Source organism: Sminthopsis crassicaudata, chromosome 3 (genome assembly GCF_048593235.1).
Source record: "Sminthopsis crassicaudata isolate SCR6 chromosome 3, ASM4859323v1, whole genome shotgun sequence".
NCBI lineage: Eukaryota > Metazoa > Chordata > Mammalia > Dasyuromorphia > Dasyuridae > Sminthopsis > Sminthopsis crassicaudata.
Window position 1 is genome coordinate 388,854,816 of NC_133619.1, and position 22,764 is coordinate 388,877,579.

Consider the following 22,764-nt stretch of genomic DNA (forward strand, 5'->3'; position numbering starts at 1 on the left):
CAATTCAAATTTCATGATACAGATTAGTGTTAACACATTTTTTAATGAAAAGGACTTACAATTTCCCTTTTCCAAATCTTATGAAAGAAATGAACAAAATTTAGCAAAAATGTAATTTCTCCTATATCTTCATGAAAGGCAAAATAATTAGATTTTTTAAAGGAAGAGTTTAAATAATTGAATGCTATGGGGAAAAGATCCACTTGAAAGAACCTGATATCTTAATAATAGTAAAATTAAAAAAAAAAAAGACAAAAAATTCCTAACCTGAAAAAAAATCATCTTTTACATGTATGCTTTTATTTTTTTTCTCAGCTATGACACTTTTTTTTTTCTTAAGGCATGCAGTCTCACTTTTGTCAGGTTCACATGAAGAAAACTTTCCTGTAATTTACTATCTACATGTTCAAGTACATCAGACAATGTTGATTTATTTATGTAAAAAACAAGATAATAACAAATGGCATTGGGGAATTATTTCTCTCTTGGCCAGTGCCTTTGAATCATAGGCTGCATTGCCCTGCTCAGCTGTTTACACTGGACAGGGTCCAGAAGAGCAAAGCACTGTGAGAGATGCCAGAAAGATACATTGCTATGTAGCAAGTGAAACAAGAGTTATTTTCTATACAAACTCAAGAGGATAACAAAATGATTTGTTTGACAATTGATAGGTGGAATATTCATTTTTAATTTTTGCTTTCAGTTGAGGGCAATTTTTGTTCAAAGATGGCATATTGCTCTTTGAAGAAGGTGAAATGAGTGATGGTTTTTGGATATGACTCATATGGCAGCTTTGCTGGCTGGACCACTTGGATGTTAAAGCACAAATTTAGAGATTGCCTTGATTAGTAATAATCCTTACTGGCTCAGGAATGAGTACATCAAAATGAGCTGGGAGGGGGAGAGAGCCCTAAAGGTACAAATGAAGGTAAGTTAGGTTCCTGTAATAAAACTCCATTGTGATTGTCCATTTAGCGCCATCCTGCTAGTTAAGGCTCCACAGGTAATAAAACCGGCGTGTTTTCTGTTCTCTGTGGTGAAAGCAGCAGTATGCTGCCATTCCCAGAACTTGCTCATAGCTTTGACAGCCAGCATCGTTGTTGTTTGGTTTATTAGCTTCCCAAGGCTAATGAGGCTGCCAGGTATTGCAGCTGTGCAGAAGTATAGAGTTTCATTTTGCAGGAGTGACTTTGCATGGAATTTTGTGAAATTTTCATAACAGAGAAATTCTTGGCACTTTGGGGTGAGAGCAAAGTTTTCATTCTCCTTGGCAGAATCCCTCCTTGGCAGGGAAGTACCCAAGAGTGTATGCCTCTGGGGACTGAAGTCATGCTCAGGTCCAGTCTTTTGAAAGTGTACTGACCCTTACTTGTTGTAATGGACCTGTTCTTAATGTCATTCATTTATTAAGCCATGAAAGGTAAAGATCATTGTAATATTTCACTCTTTTGGGGGGGGATGATAAACGAAAAATCTTGTCTGCATCACCAAGCAAAACTTCGAGAGCCAAGTAGGTCTGAGGGATCCTGAAAGAGATTTTGGGAGATTAGTTGTAGCATTTAAATTAGAATCAAAAAGCAACTGAGCACAGATACAGATAAAAAAGCAACAAGCAAGTTATCAAGTAATTATTATTAATCAATATCATAAACACCTAATATAAAAAAGACCATGCAAAAAAATAGGAAGGCAATGTCATGTTATCCTCAATCTATTTTCCTATTCTGCTTCCTCATGATCTTAAGCAAGTCATCCACCTTCTGGGGCTTCAATATTCTCATCTGTAAAAAGAGGAATTAGACTAATACAACTAAGCTTCCTTTTGGTTCCAATGTATTGTGTTATATTGCATATCTATATTTATTGCCAGTGATTAGCAATTTATTTCAAAAGAGTCTTCAAGAGTTGCTAAAAACAAAATAAAAACAAGCAAGAAAAAGAAAAACCTTTTTGAAACCTTAGAATATCTTCAATGTAAAAGTCTACTCATAGCTATCAAGTATTTTTCACTATATTATCCTGACTTAATCTTTGTGCCTCAGTTTCTTTGACTGTGAAATAGTCATTAACACACTTTGAATTTTAAGTCTGTGAGTCATATAATTTGATATGATTTTAAAGGAAAAGAAATTAATTACATTTCTTTATCTCAGGTGCACTTCTACAATTGCGAGCTCCTTGGTGTGACAAAGTTCTCTATGCAACAAAACATGCATAGTAAGTCTTCAAACTGTAGTTTGACATTAATCTTCAATGCTAGATACAAATGCTACTAAAGCTACTGGGTATCAACTGTTCATGACCAAATTCATTATTCAGTATTTTCCTAGAAACTATTCATTTAATAAAACTATGGCTAAATCTTTTGATTAAAAATAAAGAAGCTGAGTTCATATGCCACTTAGAGAAACCAAAGTTTGGTATCATTTTTCAACATATTAATTGTAATGGAAATAGTCCTTGACACGTTGTAGATTGACTTTGCAGCAAGCAGAGGGATATGGGAGAATTGACTAGAAAGTAAGGAAGTATCTAATATTATATTATGTTATATTATATTATTATATATGTAATATATTATTCTATAATATAATATGATAATAATAATAATACAAAATAAGTAGATGAGGGGAGGAAGAATATGTAAGAGCAGAAATCAAATATTATTTCCCCCTTCTTGCATCTCTCAACCCCTTCATTCCAACCTTAATACTTCTTCTTAGAACTGAAGAGCTAATATTTTTCTTCAATTTAATTTAGAGAAAAGAGAACTAAAATGAAGTAGTTGGAGGTGGTTAGAAAAAGCTACAGTGCAGGCAAAGAAGGTCACATTGTATAACAAAAGCAGTGAGATGGAGTTAGAAAATCCTAGGAGTGGAAAGATTACAGGGTTCAAACCTTGGGTTCTGCTACTGTCTTCCTCCATGGAATATCTTGGCTGGGGCTCAGGTTGTCTGCAAAATGATGAACTTGGGCAAGAAGTTCTACAAAATTACTTTTACCTCTTCCTCCAGCTCCCTTACCCCATCCCTCCAAAAAAAGAAACGTGTGCACACACACACACACACACACACACACACACACACACACACACAGACACAGACACACAGAGATACACACAAAGAAAAAGAGACAGAGAGAGTGACAAAGAGACAAAAGAGAGAGAAACAGAGATAGAGACAGAGAAAGGCAAACAGAGATAAAGAGATAGAGATAAAGACATATAGACACACAGAGAGAAACATAAAAATACAGAGGCAGACCAACATACTGAGAGACAGAAAGAAACATATAGAAAGACAGATAGACAGTTAGTAAGAGATACAAAGAGACAGAGACACAGAGAACACAGAGAAACACAGAGAGAGTCAAAAAGACAGAAAAAGACAAACAACAGAGACCAAAAGAGACATATGGAGAGACAAAGAAAGATTGAGAGACAGAGACAGAAGTCTTTTAAAGGAAAATCATTAATAAATAAGAATACCTATCTTAACAGTCTTTAACTTTGGAAAAAATAGCTGAAAATGTTCTTCAGTTCTAATGACCCTATGGAAGAGAGAACATTAGTAAAACATGCTATTTAATAGTTTATTCCTTTCTTTTGTTCTATCTTCCCTACATGCCCAGTTCCTCAAGCAATTACCAGGTAGGCAAATTGGAGGAGCTTAGTAGGGTTTTCCTAAAATCATAGCACAGTCAGCTGCATACTTCTATCCTAATATAAATTATTCCAGATAGAGCCAGTAACTAAAATACATCATATCCAGAAAATAAGAGAATACCTATTGACAGTTCACCTGGCCAAAAGGTTTCCTTAAATAATAGTCATGTCTTAAAGTGAAATGCAAGACTTGCAGATACACTATAAGACTTAAACATCACTCTATCAATCCTCCTAGATTCTCTTGCCAGCATCTGAGATCAGTATTCTCCTTTCCTTTGCTGAGGTGATGAAATCATTAACATCAGAAGCAATGAAGGCTCACAGTCCCTTTCACTGCTGAGGTGTTGGTGACATCATTTATTGAAAGAAAAGAAGCAAAGGGCCCTGAACTCAGCTCTTGGCAAATGGAGAGATTGTCAGCTTTGGAGCCAAGGAAGCAAAGATTAAATTGGTAATTCATATACACCCTAAAGTCAGTATTCATTTTCCACTCATTCAATTTCTAAAAAGTGGCTTTTGATGTTGTTGGTGTCAGCATCCATCTTAGTATCATTACTAGCACCACCTCCAACTATAATAAGGGAATATCCAAGTCAGTTTTTTCCTAAATTGTTTTAAATCTATAGTTCCAGTAGTGGGATGGGAATACTCTTCCAGATTAAGGGAAATAGTGAGACCTGATCTCAAAAACAAAAACAGCTATGACAATGATAACAACAACAATAAATAAAAACAAATTATTGTTCCATGCTAGATGGACATGTGGGATTGCACATTGCTGTTTGGCTCATTTGCATAAGGCCAAGTAGATAAGCAACTTCCAGGTAACTTTGTAAAGGGGGAAAATATTTTCTAGGTTCACTTTGACTCTTCAGTCCAACAAGATATCTTGGTAATGTGTATTATAGTTGACAAAGGACATGTAGTGAGAAAGTATGCAACTTGTCCACTGATCACAGGAAAAGGCTTTGAAGAGCAGCTTGCACTTAGATCTCTTTAGGATTGAATCTGTATAGAGGAATTTAAAATAAATCGAATTTCTATTAAAAAAAATAATGTTTAGAAAGTGTTTTGTTTATTTTGTATCTATTTTAGTGATGAGGAAATAGATGCAGACTTAGAAAGGTACAATGAATTGCCAAGGTCAACAAGCCAACATGAATTTGAACTTGGGCCTCTTCTGACTCCATTCCTAATTCCTTTACACTATCCCAATTTCCCCACTTTGCAAGAGCAGCAGGAGGTCACTGAGAGAAATAAATATGAATAATTCAGAGGTTCTCTTCTAAATAACTCCTCCTTTCAAAAATTTCAGTATCTTGTTTGACATCACTGATAAGGAGATTATTTTAACTCTCAGATCTTGGTGGAACCCCACCCAACTTTATAAGGAATTGGATGAGAAAGTCCATTATGTTCTAGTCAAGCTTAGATGGAGATAGATAATCCTAGGCTGAGAGGGATCTAGTATAACTGAGAGTGATAAGTTTTCTCTAAGGATGACATGATGATGGGTGATATCAACCTCTCACTGGTAGTGAATATAACTATGATCTCACTGCTATTATTGTCTTTGTTTTAAGAGAGATGACCAAATGACCATCATTTTATGAATAACCTGCTGGTCCTATTAATAAAGTGATTAAATTACACAGAAACTATGTCTCTTCAACCTCTTTAATTGTCACAAAACCAAATAAGGTATAAAATCTAATGTAGAAACAATAAAGATGAGCTATTGTGTGTAGTTGACACAAATATACATTCACAAAGGCATTGATTGCTTCATAAGAATATATATTTAGATTATTGATAGAGTTCCAGGGGGAAAAAAGGAAATACTGTGAAGGTGTGCCCCATCCTATTCAGAGTAGAGTGCTGGGGACTCTAGTTACATGGGAAAAAAGCAACCTAGTCTCTGTTTTCTGGCTGCTTCATGGAGGAAGTGGAGCACAGGCTGACAACTGCTGAGCTGTGGTACGTTAGGAGTAATTCCAGGCAAAGGGCAGAAGTGGCTTTCTCAGCGCTCCAGCTTGAGATACAGCTTGAGAGTTATACTCACCTGACCTCCCAAGCCACTCTCAAAGTGAAGGGGCAATAGTGAAACGGGGTTCTCTTCTTCAATCAAAGTAATCTGGTAAACCACCGTTCTTTGTGACTGACCCAGTTAGATTAGTCCATCTGATTTACAAATTAATTGGGGATGGGGTGGGAAGGAAGGAGCAACAAAAATCTGTTAATTCCTCTGATATCAGGAGGAAGAATTTTGTTACTTTGCACTACAATTTTTCAGCTGAGTTCATAATAACATAATTTCTGTCACAGAAAATGGGACACTGATGTATTGATATCAGGAAGGAAAAACAAAACAAACAAAAAAAAGATGATTACTCATTGATAAAAGTGGATTCTTCCAGCTGAGAGGCATCTGAGGTTGGGAAGAGAGTGTTGGACACAATAGACCTAAGAGGGATACAGGGAGATACAGGTGTACTCTGTCATAAAGAAGTTCCTTCCCATATTCCATTATTGAAGGGAGGGATTCAGTGCAAAGCAGGTGTTTGTAGTTTCATGGGGATATTTAGGAGTATCAGGATGTAGCCTCAGGGCTGGTGTATGTCAATTGGTACATTGAGAGAAAAGCCTGGGAGCTGGGAGCATAATCACATGGAAGGACTCAGCAACTGCATTCAGAGGATGTTTTGGATGCACATACTCAGGAGATGGGCACTCACCAGCAGTGGCTCTGTTTGCCAAGCAAGAGAAAGCTTGTGGAGGTACTAAACACTCTTTCCTACTTTCCTTTCTATCCCTGAGAAAGAGAAAGAGGAAGGATCATTTCCTTCCCCCTTCTTTTAGGAGGAGAAAAGGATAAAATAGGTCTTAGAAAGGGGATATTGTCGCCCTATTAAGGAAGTCAAGCAATGAACTGTGCAGAGTGGTGAAAAGACAGCTTTACAGAGGCATTCTAAGCATTCAATGCTAAGGGCAGTTAAAGCAAGAAGAGACAGGATCTTTAGAGTCATGTTATAGAATGATATATTAATGTGGGTACAAAGCTAATTCTCACAGAAGAATGACAGAACCAAGCAAGACCTCTTCATGGTAGAATAGTGTGACCGCAAGGATCTGATATTTCTATATTATTTTCCTTATATCTCTTTTCCCTGAGTTAATCTTATGTGCTAGACTAGCCATAGTGGGATACTAGTCATTAAAAAACACCAAAAGATTAGAGCTAGGTAGAATACAAGATTAAAAGAATACTCTGCGTCCAGGATAGTATCTTTTGGGCCTTTTCTAACCATTGTATCAAGGGTAGTACTAAATTTAACAACCATGTCTTTTTTCTAACCTTGGTATCAAGGGTACAATTAAATTTAACAACCATTTCTCAAGCTCTTACTATGCATCAGTCTCTTTTCTAGACACTGTCTTCAAGAGGTATTAGGATCCTGGTAGTCAGAGTTTATGGGACTCTCATATAAGTCATGGAATATGGTATGAATAAATACACAGAGGAAGAAAAAATCAAATTGAGATGAGTAAACAGTTAAACATCCAGTCTGACTAGAACAGTCTGTATGAAAGAGAATAGCATGAAATAAGTGGGGATCAATCCCCATCACCATACTGTAGAGTCAGAGTCTTTTTTATTTTTCCTTTTCTGAGGCTGGGGTTAAGTGACTTGCCCAGGGTCACACAGCTAGGAAATGTTAAGTGTCTGAGACCAGATTTGAACTTGGATCCTCCTGAATTCAAGGCTAGTGCTCTATTCACTACACCACCTAGCTGCCCCAGAGTCAGAGTCTTAATATATTTTGTGAGATAGTTCTCTTTGACAGTATGATAAAAACTATAGACTCTTTCTAAGAGTAATGTTTTTTCAACATTCATAATTAAAGGAAATGCCAAGTTTTAGTTAGAGGTTAATAAAAATGTATTTTCCCCTCATTCAAGTTCATAGAACCACTGAAACCTATTCACAGACCACTTGGAAGTCCAAGTTAAGAATTTTGTGTAAAGGACTTTGAATGCCAAGATCCATACAATCTGTATTGATTGGTGAGCCTGGTGCATATTTGGCCTTAGAGAAAGGCCATTCTTAAAAAACTGTGTAAAATTAAGGGTTTGAAGTAGATAACTTTTAAAATCCTTCCAAGTTCTAAAATTGTTATTCTACCCACTAGACAAGAATGAAAAACATTTAGCATGTTATAATTTCTATATTAACTTTGGTAGTGTTTTTACTTCTATAAACCTTCCATTGCTACAAATTGTCTTTTTTATTTTTAATTTTTATATCTGACCTAGATTAGAATTTCTAAAAATTGGAGGGCAATAAACAAGAATGACATGAAATAGAATATCACATGAAAGTAATCTTGGAGACAATTTATTATAAACCTTTTCATTTTTATAGATGCATACCAGTCAGGCCAGAGAAATAAAGTAAATTGTCCAAAGTCACACAGCTAGTTACAATTAGAGCCAAGACTAAAACACCTGATTCCCTGGGCAGTTTTCTTTCTACCACCACACATCATTCATCATTGGGTAGAATGGCAAAAGTTGCTGTAGAGAAACCACAGGGAAGCACATTCCTTCATTTCTTTATGGGGGCCAAATTTAATCATTATAACTTTAGGAAAATTGGAAATGGAAAATAATTCTAAGTCAGAGAGAATCTTGAACATGAATAACAAAGGTTGTGTTGTTCTTCTTTCTATGTATATTGTCATAGTTATTGTGTATATTGTTGTCCTCGTTAGCTACCAAGGCTAAGTTTAAATTTAAATTTTTAGTTTTCTAACTTTCATTTTTAACTCTTCATTCTTAAATAATATGATCTGTATACCAAACAAACTAAATGTAGTTGTGTTGGTCAAGGAACAAAACAGATTTTGTATTATGAAAAAAATAATTAAGGCTGTACAAGTGGATCGAATACTAGACCTATTGTCAGGGACACTAAACATCTTTTAATTTCTGTCTCAGTTTCCTTATGTGTAAAATGAGAATAGTAGCACCTATGTTGCAGTTTTGTTGCAAAGATAAAATAAGTACAGCTCTTTGCTAATATTAAAACACTATGTAAATCTTATTTTTATTATTCAGAAAATAAGGCTGAAACAGATATAATTTTTTTTAATTAAAAAAAAAATCCATTCCTAGTCTTTCAAGCTGGTAACAAACAACATGGAACCATAATACCCTATCTTTTCTGTTTTAATAACTTTCTACAGACCTAGGAAATTTAGTTTGCAAAAAGTGTCAAAGAGGATAGAGATATAGTTAAAAAGCTGGAAAGTCTTAAAGTCTGCAGGCTAGCAACTCTTGTGAAGGCTACAAAGCAAGATATTTTATCTCCTTAAAATTCTCTATGGATAGGATCTTCTCTGTTTCTGTAGACATTCTCTTAATGCCTAAAGACTCACTTTTGTTTTGCTTTCAAATGCATTTTATACTTTAGTTTATTTAGCTTTCATTTCCATATTACCTTAGATTTTGGTTCTTGTTTATTCTTTCTGGACTTTATTATTTAAATAGGTTCTGTGTCCCAAAAGAAAAAAAAAGATGTAGGAATATGCAAAGCTCAGAATTCATAAAGTTTGCTAGTGGGTTTGAGGGAGGAGACAGGAAAGGTGAATCTAACTAGAATTATCTCTTATAAAATAAAACTTCTGTTATAGTTGTGAAAGAAGATATAGAAGGCAGTTATTTTTGTTTTTAATGAAAATGAAAAACTTACCTTACAATGAGAAAATTCCTACAATTCCATGCCAAGGCATAATAAAGAGATCACAGGAGTAATAGGATAGGCAAGGGTATCAACCTTCATTAGAGGAAAACCATTAAGCAAAGTTTTTTTTTTTTTTTTTTTTTTTTTTTAAGCAGTTATAATGTCTGTGATGAAGGAGAGGCATTGGCCAATCAGAAGCCTACCTGAGTTTTAAAAACAAAGCTACACTGAGAACCAGAAAACAAATAAAATTCTCTATGAAGCTTTTAATGCCACTGAAATTGGGTGGCTGAGTTCTATGCATTTCTGGAGAAATAGTTTTAAATTCAATAATAATGTATAATACAAATACAATAAATATCTGTATATAATTATCCTTTTATTAATTTGTATTATACATTACAAATTAATAAAAGGATAATTATATACAGATATTTATTTTAATCCTTTTCCCAAATCAGACTATATACAGTTTAGTTTTTTTTTAATGTAGAATTTTGTTATAGAAGACAATATCATTATATAAAAAATATAGACACCCCCACATATATGTGTGTGTGTATATATGCATACATATACACATACACACACACATGCACATGTGTGCATATCTCTCTATCTCTATATGATATCTTGGTTAACTATACCTATAGGATCTCTGGCTAATTATATCACAAAATTGTAAATAAAGCACTACCAGTTACTTGACAATGTGTATCTCAATTGCTAACAAGGTACCTATAAGAAACAAAGCACAGTTCTAGCTTTACCCCACAGCAAACCTACACCCAGAAAGTCAGGGCATTAATCACCGTAGTAGATTTTAAAAATAACTTGAAGTCAGGGTTGCTATTGTTTATGTCTTCCAGTTGAATAGTCAGAGGACTCTATGGCCCCACAGTCCTAGGTCTGTCTCTTTACACAACTCTGCTACCCTTAGGGTTTAAATTGAACTCAGTTCCATCACTTTAGCTGTGGCTGTGGATACTCTCCTGCATATCTGCTGAGGCACCAGTTATAATTCTACAGCCCACATCTTGAGTAAACCTTTCTTGTTAATTTTTAGCGACCTCCACCATTTTTTTCTACTTGTCCATGTTTTCATACTTCTTCACTCACTGATCATGTGTTAGCTGCCAAGCAGGCCCTTTGCCTAAAAACCTTAAGTAAATCCAGACTGTCAGAGGTGCTGAGCCCTGGACCGGAGTTCATTATTACTCACTGCTTATCATGGACACCAGAATAACATGTTGTGCCATGGGACTGTCAGAAGTGAAGGCTATGTACAACTCTACATACAACTGAATTGCCTTTCATGTGTCCATATGATCCTATCATATGCTTGGCTCTGATTGTCAATAACCCATCCCAACCTATCATCATATTATATTTTTCACCTGAACTTTGCTATAAAATTGTATACCGATGTTCTTTTTTCAAGGATCACGGGGAGATGACCATTGGAAAATCATCTCCTCCCCACAGTCCATATATGCCTATTTGATAGTATTTGCTTTGGGATATTTGGTGAGATGATAATAATTCACATGTTAACACTTTAAGGGGTATATAGGTCTTTACAATGATGCTTTTAGGGTAAGTGTAGAATAGACAATTACATATATTATATTATACAATGCCAAATAAAATATATGCCTCAAATATGTCAATGATTCTAGGAGAAGTTAATACTTGATTTCAAAAGATATAGGCTCCAGACCCAGCTCTTTCACTGGCTAGCTTTGTGAAATTGAACAAATTTATCTTTATCTTTCTGAGTTTTGATTTACTATTCTGGAAAGGGAAAGCTTAGATTATGATTTCCACAGTTCTGTCCATCTCAAAAGGCAAAATAGACACAAGTCTCTGAGTTTATTGTCTTTGTTTCATGAAGTAGGAAACTTTACAAAAAAGGTTTTCCCCTCCCTTTTTGCTGTTATTGGTCTAATTCACAGTAAACTACTTTCCCTATCTTTCCTCAATTCCTCCAAGTTTTATAATTTAGTTTGTCATATTTTCCTACTTGTTGTGGACAAGGTGACAATCCAGGGTTATAGTGATTTGCAGTGTTTTTTTTTTTTTTTTCTTATTTGTATTATGGAACAATCAAATGGTTAATTCTTCTTTTGAGAAATATTTACTTATATTTTTTCACCCTGTATCTATTGTGAAATGTTTTTTGGTCTTATGGTTTTGTTAGTTCATTATACAACTTGAATCTTTGGTTCTTATCAGAGATATTTGATGCAATCAACTTCTCTACTTTTTATCCTAGCTTATTGATTTTGTTTAGTGCAAAATCTTTCTGATTTCATGTTATTAAAGTAATCTAGCTTATCTATTGTGTCCTTCTCTGATATCTTATCTTGTCATGGAGGTGAGCATGTGTTCCTGAAGACTATCATTCTGTAAAGTCTTTATATATGGCTCCAACTATAGACTATCCTCTGAAAAATAACTTGCTAAGCACAAAGTGGTTCATATTACTTAGGTATTATTAGCGTTGTTGTTGCTGTTGAAGTGGTTGCTGTTATTATTAATGTTAATAATGGTAAGCTATAAAGAAAGCAAAATAGAAAAGAATTTTAATTCTGTTTAGTTTTTTCAACTTCTTCAGTTGAGTATCAAGAACAGGGAAAGAGGGTGCTAAGAATTAGAGTATTTGTACCAGCTAGAAACTTTACTTTTAGTATTGTGATAACCTTGCTCAATGACCAATGACTTGAAAATACTATTGGGTGAATCAAATATGGATATTCTTTACCATAAATGGAAAAAAACAAACAAACCAAGAAAGAAGAAACAAGGAAGTTGCAGTTAAACGAAGAAAACCTGTGGTACAAGTTTTCCTCAAAGAGGTCAAATGCATAGTAGAAGGCCAGATGTTAATAGGGGAAAAAAAAATAAATAAAACATTAATAATTACCAAATTATAAGAGCCATCAAGGCCATCCTCAATGATGTATATTAGTAAAGAATAAGGAGATTTTCGATAGCATTATTCAATGAAAGATCACATCTTTGCCATTTCATAAAATCATACTGTGTTCATCATTTGTTTAAAAAAAAAAAAAAGCCTTTGATATTTGGTAGGATTAATGGCTCATTTGCTTTTCACTCTCCTTTGTTCTGTCACCATCCATGTCAAACCACTATGACTATATTCATACTCTCACATGTTGACTTCATCAAATCCCATAGATTTCATTATCATTTTAATGCAGATGACTCATAATTATGTATATCCACTCCTATTTTTTCCCTTCAGTTCCAAGTTACACATCACCAAATCTTATTGGAATTTCAAAAGTAATTGGCATCTCATATTCAACATATCTAAAACTAAACCCATTTACTTTCTTCCTAAGCCAGTCAGTTTTTAAACTTCCTTATTACTGTTTTAGTCTTGAGACATAACCATTTTCAGTTTTTCAGGTGTGCAACCTTGGCGTCACCCTCAGTTCTTCAGTCTTACACATTCTACATATTTAATCCATTGTTAATTCTTCCCTTTTCTATCTCCATAACATCTTCCTAATGCATTCCCTTCTCACAAAGTTACTTCTCCTTTCATCATTTCTGGAATATTGCCATAGCTTCTTAGCTAACCTCCCTACCTCAAGTCCATCCTTATTTCATTTTATCCTCTGAACAGTCACTATAATGATTTTCCTAAAGTGGAGTTGGCCCCACATGATGCCCCCACTCAATAAGTCAATAAATTTTAGTGGATTCCCAATTATCTCCATAATCAAACAATTTGTTCCAATTTAACCTTTCCATGGAACACATTTTTTTCTCTTCACTCTATCAAAGTCATATTTTCTTGCTTCTTATTATGTGAAACATACTATCTCCCATTTCTGTGCTTTTGCACTGATATCATCATGCTTAGAACTCTTTCCCTTCCATCTCCAGCTCTTGGAACCCCTCATTTCTTTCAAGACTCAGTTCAAGTATTTTTTTTAATAAGGCTTTTTTCTTGGTCTATCATTTTCCCAGTTGCAAGAGTCTTCCCTTCCAAGATTACTTTGTATATAATTTTAGATATGTGCATACATACATGTACTCAAATAATATATGTGTACATATATGTATATATGATTTCATGATTTCTTCTAGTTAGAATGTAATCAAGAATATGCAATTTTTTTTGCTTTTGTATTTATATTCTCAGAATGAGCATGTTTCCTAAACACAGAGTAAATACTTAATAAAGTTTACTTGTTTAATGAAATTTGTATTTCTTTAGTGCAATACCTGCAAGAGTGATAAGTAACACTTTATAAATTATTTAACAATTCAATAAGTATTAATTAGATACCTGGCATTTTTCTGGATGATTGATAGAAAAAAAAATGCAGAAAAGAAAAATGCTTCACCCTCAATGAGTTTATATTCTCTTAGAAGGAATCAACACATTCAGTTGAGTAAACACATATTATTTATAGTCACTTCAATATAGTGTGAGTGTTACAGAGCATTAATAATTTTGGAAGGGGGTATAGGAAAATCTTTCCTAGGACTGTGTAAAAATAAATTTAAGGGGATATTATCCAAGACATTGTTCTAAAATGAATGTCTAAAATTTCTGATCACTTCAGTGTATGACTAAAAGGATTCCTATTGAGATATCTTGAGTGTCCAGGTTCAAAATCAACTCTTGAGGGAAGTCATGAGCAGCTTACTTTATGGGTTTTTCAGAGTCTAATTAGACAGAACAGCAGAAGTCATTATGGTCAATAACCCTCTGTCTTCAAACTGTCAGAAGGACCAAAAGGTCTCCTGATGTTTAATTTAATGCTTACATATTTGGAGCCCTTTATGCACTGTTCCTCTCGTCTTTAGCCCATGGGAGTAGCAGTCATTTGATGAATGAACAATCATTCACATATATGATATATAAATAGGAAATGTGTATCAGTACATTGTACTCCTATTCATAATGTGAGAGTTTATTCTCTGGAAAATCCTTTAAAGGTATTCTATTACCATTGGGAATGTTTCAATGTTAAGCAAGATCCATACAGATTTGTTCCAATCCCATGAAAGTTTCTCTTTTATGATAGCACTATAATCCATGACACTAGGGATTGTGAGAGGCGTAGAAGGCTGATCTTAAACACTTTATCAGGCAGGCTAGCAAACAGAAAAAGGAAGTCTGCTAGCAGACACTTTGGGAAATTAAGAATTGCTCTGCACAAAGGTATAGCTCATGATAGTATTCCTTAAAATTAGCATTATTCTGGTTATTCAGAAGTTTTTACTCTTGTGTTCTTGGATGAAGATTTTAAAGAAATTCCTTTCCATTACTCTCTCAATATTTTACTCTCCAAAAGTTCTTTCGAGCTGCTATTCCTTACAGTAAGACTCAATGAAACAAAATGTTTGGAGAATGGAGCATTCTAGCTAATTGAATTTCCTGGTGAATTTGTTGTTAACCAGAAAACATTTATTGTTCCAACCTTTGCTTTTGGCAATCATTTGAAAAGTTGTAACTCTATTTTCTGACTTACTAAGCCCAAATTCTTAACTATAACTTTGATTAAAAACCTTCCTGCATGTCAAAGTGATTATTTCAAACACCAATTAAAATTTTGTGGTAAGCTATAAACAAAGAAGTAAGAATTGTATATTCTTTACTAAATTCAATATATATTCAGAAAGGTTCCCTTCCTCCCCTCAAAAAATGTTTGATGTCAACATATTTGCCATTTTATTTTTTCTCCAAGATATACAGGGGAAAAAAAAAAAAGTAAGATTTCTATTAATTGATTTTCCTTCTCTCACTATATTCAACATCTGTAATTTTATCAGTGTAGGAAATTCAAGTGAGGAAAAGGCCTCTATTAATGAAGTTCAGTAATTATTCTGCAGTATATAGACTTAGAGAGTTGCCTAAACCACTCTAAAATACTTTCCCAAGGTCATAATAAAGCTATTATTTGGCCCTAATTCTCCCTGACTTAGGCTCCCTAAGCCTAGCTCTCTACCCATAACACTATGTTGCCTCTCCCATTGATTTCTTACCATAGCATGTTTCTAATTTTGTGACTCACTTTATACCCAACTAACTAGTAGTAAAGTATTGAATGGCCTTAGAAGTCATAAATAACAATTCTGAATATAATTGAATCTATAGTTTGAAAAGTTTGAACCCAAACTAAGAGCTTCTTGTAAATATCCTTATGAATAGACTTGTAATGAACTCCTTCACTTTGGCTAGGAACATCTTAGATAATACAAAAACAAACAAACAAACAAGCCAAAAACCCTCACTGGTACCACCATTAAAATTTTCATTCTGGCAGAATTTTAGCTCCTTTAAGGTATGTTATCTTTTTTTTTTTTTTTCTTGTTGTTTTTGTCTTGATGCATTGTTTCCATATATCAAATGCTTAAATAACTGCTTGCTGAATTGAATTGTTTTTTAAATTGGGCAGGTTCCAGAAAGCAAGCATAAAATGATAACAGAAAAATTGAAATAGTGAAATACTCCAAACCAAAACATTTTAGAAGACTATACACATGAGAATTTTTTTTAAAAAAATAAGAATTTTTAAAGTTTAATTTTGATAGAGGAAATATCAATCCTCATTGAATTATGCTAATAACAGTCAAATCTGGCCCTTCACCTAAGAGGTGTATGCAAATAGAGAGAATTAGTAGATTCTGACACATGAATGAAGACAGGTTCCAAAAGAAATCTTAACAACTTTTCTGCTTAGCATTATTAATTAAATCTAGATATTGAATTTAGAAAAAGTATCACCTTCCTCTGTCTGCCTCAAAATAAAAGTAGGAGTCTTTGAATAGCAATAGGACATTGAATAATTAATTAAAAGAGGTTAGGGAATTCCAAGGCTAACAGAGCTGAAAGTTACTAAGAAAGGATGCAGGAGTGTTGCAACACACTTTTGAGTTAGAATCTGTCAATTCTACTATCAGAGTTAGTACAAAAATTTGGAATTGGGATGTTAAGGTGTTACTTGGAAGTAGTTCCTATGTGATTCCATATGTGCCCTATGATTCCACACCAGGTTTTCCTACTCTCCTAAACAAAATTAATTTTAATGCTGATTCACTTGATGATTAATATGAATTTGTAATACTCACCTCTCTATCAAAAGGAAATCCCTTTAAAAAAGAACCTCTCCCTGAAATGTTATCTCATCAAGTGTCTTCTACAGGCATCTACTCATTAACTAAGTTGGACTGGACCCTACCCCCACTAAGAACTTGAGTTCTGTTTATAAATGTAGTACTACATAAATAGGACCCATCTTGAGTTTGATTGGAAATGTGGAAGGTTCTGAGCTTGTGTCTTTGGTCCCTCCTTTGGAACTTAGGGTAGTCTGGCTTATAAAGGAAAAAGGAAACCAGAGAACCTGATAAGGTGCCCAGATTGTTAAGGGGTAGGGACGCTTCTCACCATCCTCATTCTTTAGCTGACCTAATGGGGAAAGGATCAGAGCTCTTAGTCTTCCTCCTCATGAATCTTCCTTCTATTAGTATTGCTTTTTTTTTTTTTTTTTTTTTTTTTTTTTTCTGGTCAGGAGAAGGCCCAATAATGAGCAGTCAAAAAGATGAGGACATTTAAGACTATTGAAGAACCTTTTTTTTTTTTGTCTTAGTTTACTCAGAGAAATCTTTGACCATTAATATATTGATTATTGGCTGACTTATTTAATAATTTTATTTTTTATTACCCAGAATTTTGTCCCTCAGAATTTGACATGCTACACTACAAATAACTTATTTGTTTATGATAGGTTGTCCTTTCTGCCTTCAGTTATTTAAAGACTTATCATGGACAAGATGACATACATTTGTTTTGCTTAGATCCAGAGGTCAAACATAGAACCATTGAGTTGGGATTACAAAGGGATGTTAAGTGGAAAAAATCCTCACAATTAAAGTGTCCAAAAGTGGAATGAAATGCCTTAGATAAGAGGAAACTAGATAGATATTTGTTTAGGGATTCCTGTTCAATACAAATTGTATTGGATGATTTCTGACATCCCTTCCAGTTCATATTCTATGATTGTACTGTTGTTTAGCCCAACTGTATCATGAGCTAATGTGTGCTACTCCTTTGGGACTAAAGCCTCTCCTATTTCAGGAAGTCAATACTTTTGCTTAATAACTGTATCAATAACCCCAAAACCATTATTCCTTCCTATCTTTCATTCTCCCCCCAATAATGTCAGATTTCCCTAGAGAGTCATTGCTATAGGTAGAATAATCACATACAATGTGGATAGCTTTCATTTTTTTGTACCCTAAGCATGGATATTTCCTCAGTATGAAAAAAAAAAAAAAAAAAAAAGTCAAGGAAAATAATTTAAGTGTAGCAAAGACTTTCAAAAAACTTTAACTTTTTCATTTTAAAAAAGGGTAATATTTTGATTTCTGTGGTGATTGGATTTAATGAGGCAGAGTTTTCTACAGTCATCCAAGTCCAAAGGCAAGAGGTAAGTCAGGATCACTGGCTAATGGTTCATGGTGCACTGGGTTATTTGTATCATTTTTTTTTTTTTTTTTTTGGTATCTTTTTTTTGTATCATTAATGTCTGACTAAGCTCTGATCTGCTTCAGCACACCTTCATTGCCATTGGAATTAAATTGTTCTTCTCTTCCCACTCCACAGTGGGAAGCCAGTTTTCACATAATTCAGGTAGACATCTCCCTAAATACTGACAGATTTATGACCAGTTGGAAAAGGCAAAGCAGTTTAGTATATAGATTCAAAGTTGTTTTTAACACTTATTGTGGAACCCTAAATGAACTCACTTTCTTAATTTAGATAATTTCTTCTAGTCTTACCTTCATTAGCTGTAAAATGCATTCCTTCACAAGTCACTTAGAATCAAAGGAGATAATGTATTTTAAGTAGTTTATACTCAAAGTAAAATATCTGCTATTATGATATTTTTTCTTTGTCTATTGTCCATCTGTACTAAATTATTTTCTAAATTTCCTAGTTGAAAAATCTTGACAATTAGTAATTAGAGAAGCTGAAAGTTGTCTTTACAGTAAGGTATGAGCTCTTGGTATACTTTTTCTCAGATTTTGGCGAATTTAGTAAAGTAGTCCCGTGCAATCAGCACAAACAATATTACAGTTGTCTTCACATTTGTTAGAAGAATCTATCTCTGGTTTTTATGTATTTACTTTGTGTGCTGTTTTCTATTTACAGTAGACATTGTTTACAAAGTTAAAGTTTGTTTCCGATAAAACATTTTGTATATCATATTTAATATATTCCCTACATCCTTATTATTTCCCTCTTTCTTTTATATAAAAAGTATTCTTCATAAACTTTGAGAGGGAGCAGATTTTAAAATTTACTGGTTCAAAGGGTTAAAATTATCTATATTCATAAATGTAGAACAATGATATTCAATCTGAAAGTTTGTAATGTTTCCACTTTGGAAATTCATTTTTGTCCTGAAACAAAAATTAACCTTTTATTTAATGTAAGTACTTAAGCATTTAAAAAGATTTTTCTTTGAGTAAGCTGAATAAAAAAATACTACGAGTTTTCCTATTTTCCTCACATAGCAATTTCCTTATTATTTTTCTTCCACATAGACTAACTCTTAAAAGATTCTTTTCTCCAACTATCCTATAAATGTCTAGAAAGACCAAATTTCTCAAAAGGTCCTTTTGATTCTGTATGTGCGGGGGAGAAGGAGTGGAGGGAGGAGAGGAGAGGTTTGTTTGTGTACATGCACATGCTTTTAAAAATTAATCATTAGAAAAACTTTTATGACACATAAGTTAGTGACAATTTGTTGTTTTAGTTTCATGATAAGGTCTGCAAATGTGTACTTAGGTAATTCACAATACATTTTGTCTTCAACTAAATGGCCATGCTAAATCTGAAAGATAACAGTGCATATGACTTTTAAAATTTTTGGTTTTATTAGACATGTTAAGAGTTAAATAGCTCCCTTCTTCCAAGATTCCTGTAGTGGGAGAATGAGCTTGTGAGATTTCAAGGACCTGGGAAAGGGACATTGTATTCCAGCAATATTGAAATTTTGATTTAGAATTCTCCGTAAGCAAAATGAAGTGTGTTTGACTCTTCAGGTGTGAGAATTGGCAGCTCTAGCTTTTGCAGTATATTATCACCACACTGTCAGAAAGAACTCACAGATGCCAACTTTGACTAAACTGGGCGTGTTATAAATCCAGCATGAGCAGTGGATTTCTTATGCCAACAACGCATTTCAACCCTTACCTTATTACCACATTTCTTGGCTGCTACAGGATAAAAATCTTTTAAGCCTTTTACTGCTTGTGTGTGAAATCTCAGATAATGTAGCCAAATGCAGTGAAAGTTCAGGGCTGTTTTATGACATTAGTTTATCGAAAATTTTGATCTACAAAAGCCTGAAAGCACAAATCCATTGTTATCAGATGAGGTCAATTACACCACACCCATTCCCTTGATGGGCTCTCCTTTTCATTTAGTAAATCACTGAGGAGGGCTACAGAAATATGCACTGTCAGATAAAAAAAATTCTTTGCACTTAAACTGAAGAAAACAGAGTAAATGTACACTACAATGCTAAGTATCATACAGCATAAAGACAGATTACATGTGAATTTTGAGGCACAATTCCTTATAATGAAATTGGCTTGAATAGGAATCAACATTGGAAAGCTGAGATCTAATGACAAAACATGTCTGGAACAGGAGCCTGGGAGAGAAACAAAATAACCACACTGAAGATGTCTGGGGGGAGAGGGGGATGTGGTGGGGAAGTAATTGTCCTCAAATAAGGAAAGTGTGTGACATTAGTAACAGGAAGTAATGGCAAACACATGTCAAAATTATACTTTATTTACCTTTCATTAGAGTGTCTTCCTATTCGGAGGTTAAATACTCTAGGAAAGGGATGGGATTTTTTTCATGTTAACTAATCCAGACAAAAGTGAATAGAGATTTGCTTTCTTCAGCATTTATTGATATTAATTGCTTTATTGAACTAGCTGTGGGAACAGGGATTTCCCAATGCCAGCATAAGGGATCATTATTTATAAGCTAACTGATCCCACAAATTCTACACTTGGCTCAACATTTCCGTTGGAAATCCTGAAAGAATAGTTTTCAAAATAATGTTATATTTAAAACTTTGTAAGTAATATTGTATGCTAAATAACCTAAGCAAAAATGATTTTTTTTTTAAATCCAGGAAAAGACAGTTTTAAAGTCTTACATAAGAAGCTTCAAATTTACACTGAAATACAGCTTATTATTGCATTTTTCTTCCATTTATTTTTAATTCTTCCCCTTTGGCCCTGACTTACAGGTGTCCCTAGTTACAGCCATCAGTAAAAACAAAACACATATGTAGGCTATAAATCTGTATTTGTACTAATTCATAGGAGTAAAATATCTTCAGTTCCTTCTTCCAATTTCCTTTCCCTTCACCCCTCAGAATCTCACTACAGTGCATTGGGCTTATGATTTCAGAAACAAAATTATGTCCCAGGTGAGAGGTTAACAAGAAAGTCTCAATGTGTCTGTTCTGATACTAAGGAAAATAGTTAAAGAGAGCTACCCAAGTAGATTGTTTGAATCAAAAAGACAAAAGAAAGGAGATGGGTGTTTTAAAAGAAGACAACGTCATTTAAAGGCTATTGCAGAAGCAATACAGGGTTCAGTCTATGGCACTGATATTATAGCATTTTGCAGCTACATTTCACATTAAAAAATCTTAATCCAGAACATCAATGAGTTAATCAGCTTCAGGGGACACAAACCAAGGAGGCTAAAGAACTTTTGTTCATATATTTACTATTATAGTGGCGCCAGAAACAAGGCTATGGCCAAGGTAGAACTGGCTATTCTCTCGTAAAGGCTAATTTGGAGGGTTTTTAATACATCAGCTGTTTTAAATCACATAAATTGAAACTTGGTATGCAAATTGTCAGCTTGGAAATGGCTTTCCTTCTCCCCTTCTTTCACTTCCATTTTGATAAAATAATATTTGAGTTTCTGACACTGTCTTTGGTCATGAAACAGCTAGCAAAACATGCATTGAGGCTATTACAAGGTCTATTTTAATAAATTGTTATGGGTTTCTTTTTTCTTTTTGTATTCTATTTAAATGACTCTTTCAGTGAAATAAATTTTTCTTGGGAGGGGGGGATATGGAGGAGTCTTGACTTGGAAGAGAGAGAGTGAGTTACACTGAAACTTATTTCGCTAGTCATACACAGAGAGACATAAATTTATATGGTGCTTGCCGGGTGTCTCAGATTTGATTATGAAGTTATTCTATGTGTAGGCCTTGCCAAGACTATCACAGAATCAATGGACTGGACTTATTAGGTCATCATCCCCCACTAACTGTATAGCTTTCTCAGAAGCTTTATTAGGTGCCATTGCAAAGTGGCTCAAGCAAAGGGTTTCAATCACTTCTTCTTAAAGATGCTTCTGCAGCTTCATAGATTTCATTGTCAGGAAATGATTCCTAAGTTCCTATCCCGATTTGTCTTTGCCCAAATTCACACAATTGCTTTTTTGTCATTGCCCTCTTGGGCTTCTTGTGATAAATTCTTTTTTCCTCCCATCAACTCCTTCCTGCCCCCTTTATTCTACCAGTTTCAATAGTTTCCCAGCACTAAATTTTCCCATGTGACCCACCAGACACCTACATAACATACAGAATCAAAGTGAGCAGGTTTACTCAGACCGAGAGAGACGCAGAATGAATTCATGAAAACTGAAGGAAGAGAATATTTAAGTTGGCCTAAACCACTGCTGTAATCATTTAAACATGAACAATGCCCCATTCGGAAAAATTTCAGGGACTGTTTTATATCACAGACATATCATTAGGCCCCCATAATGTTCCAGTTCCCCTTGGCTTCACCCTACCCTCATCTCATAGCCCGCTTATTTCCCTAACAGCTCTTGCTATAGTCAGACTGAACTGAGTTGTTTTCTAGCCAACAGAGATGGGAAGCTGGGGGAAGAATATTATCCTTTCCCCTGAACTTCTGGCCTCCCTGAAATATAGTCTGTAAGGTTATGTTGCAGACCAGTATAGAGACCTTCCATATTGTTCAGGGGAAAATACACACACACACACACACACACACATGAAAAATCCACCTCTGTGTGTGTCTGTGTGCCTCACAGCATCCCCTCAATGCCTATAAACTATAAGGTTGTGGGGTTTGGTGGCATAGGCAGCAGTATAGAAATCTGGAACTTCTGAGTTCTGATATCTGATCTTACTACTTACTAGCTTTGCTAAAAGAGTATAAGCAAATCATCCTGCATTCTCACTTGATTTACTGATCTATAAATATCCTCAGAACTTAACATACCATC

General features: G+C 34.4%; 1 long non-coding RNA gene across 1 annotated transcript in view; it reads right to left on the bottom strand.

Annotated features, from left to right (window-relative positions):
• Positions 1–331: 331 nt before the first annotated feature.
• The window catches only part of LOC141559576 (uncharacterized), a 62,822-nt gene continuing 40,389 nt past the window's right edge, over positions 332–22,764 (bottom strand). Inside the window, exon 3 of the long non-coding RNA XR_012487497.1 lies at positions 332–1,526. This is a non-coding gene — a long non-coding RNA (uncharacterized LOC141559576). The remainder of the gene's footprint in view (positions 1,527–22,764) is intronic.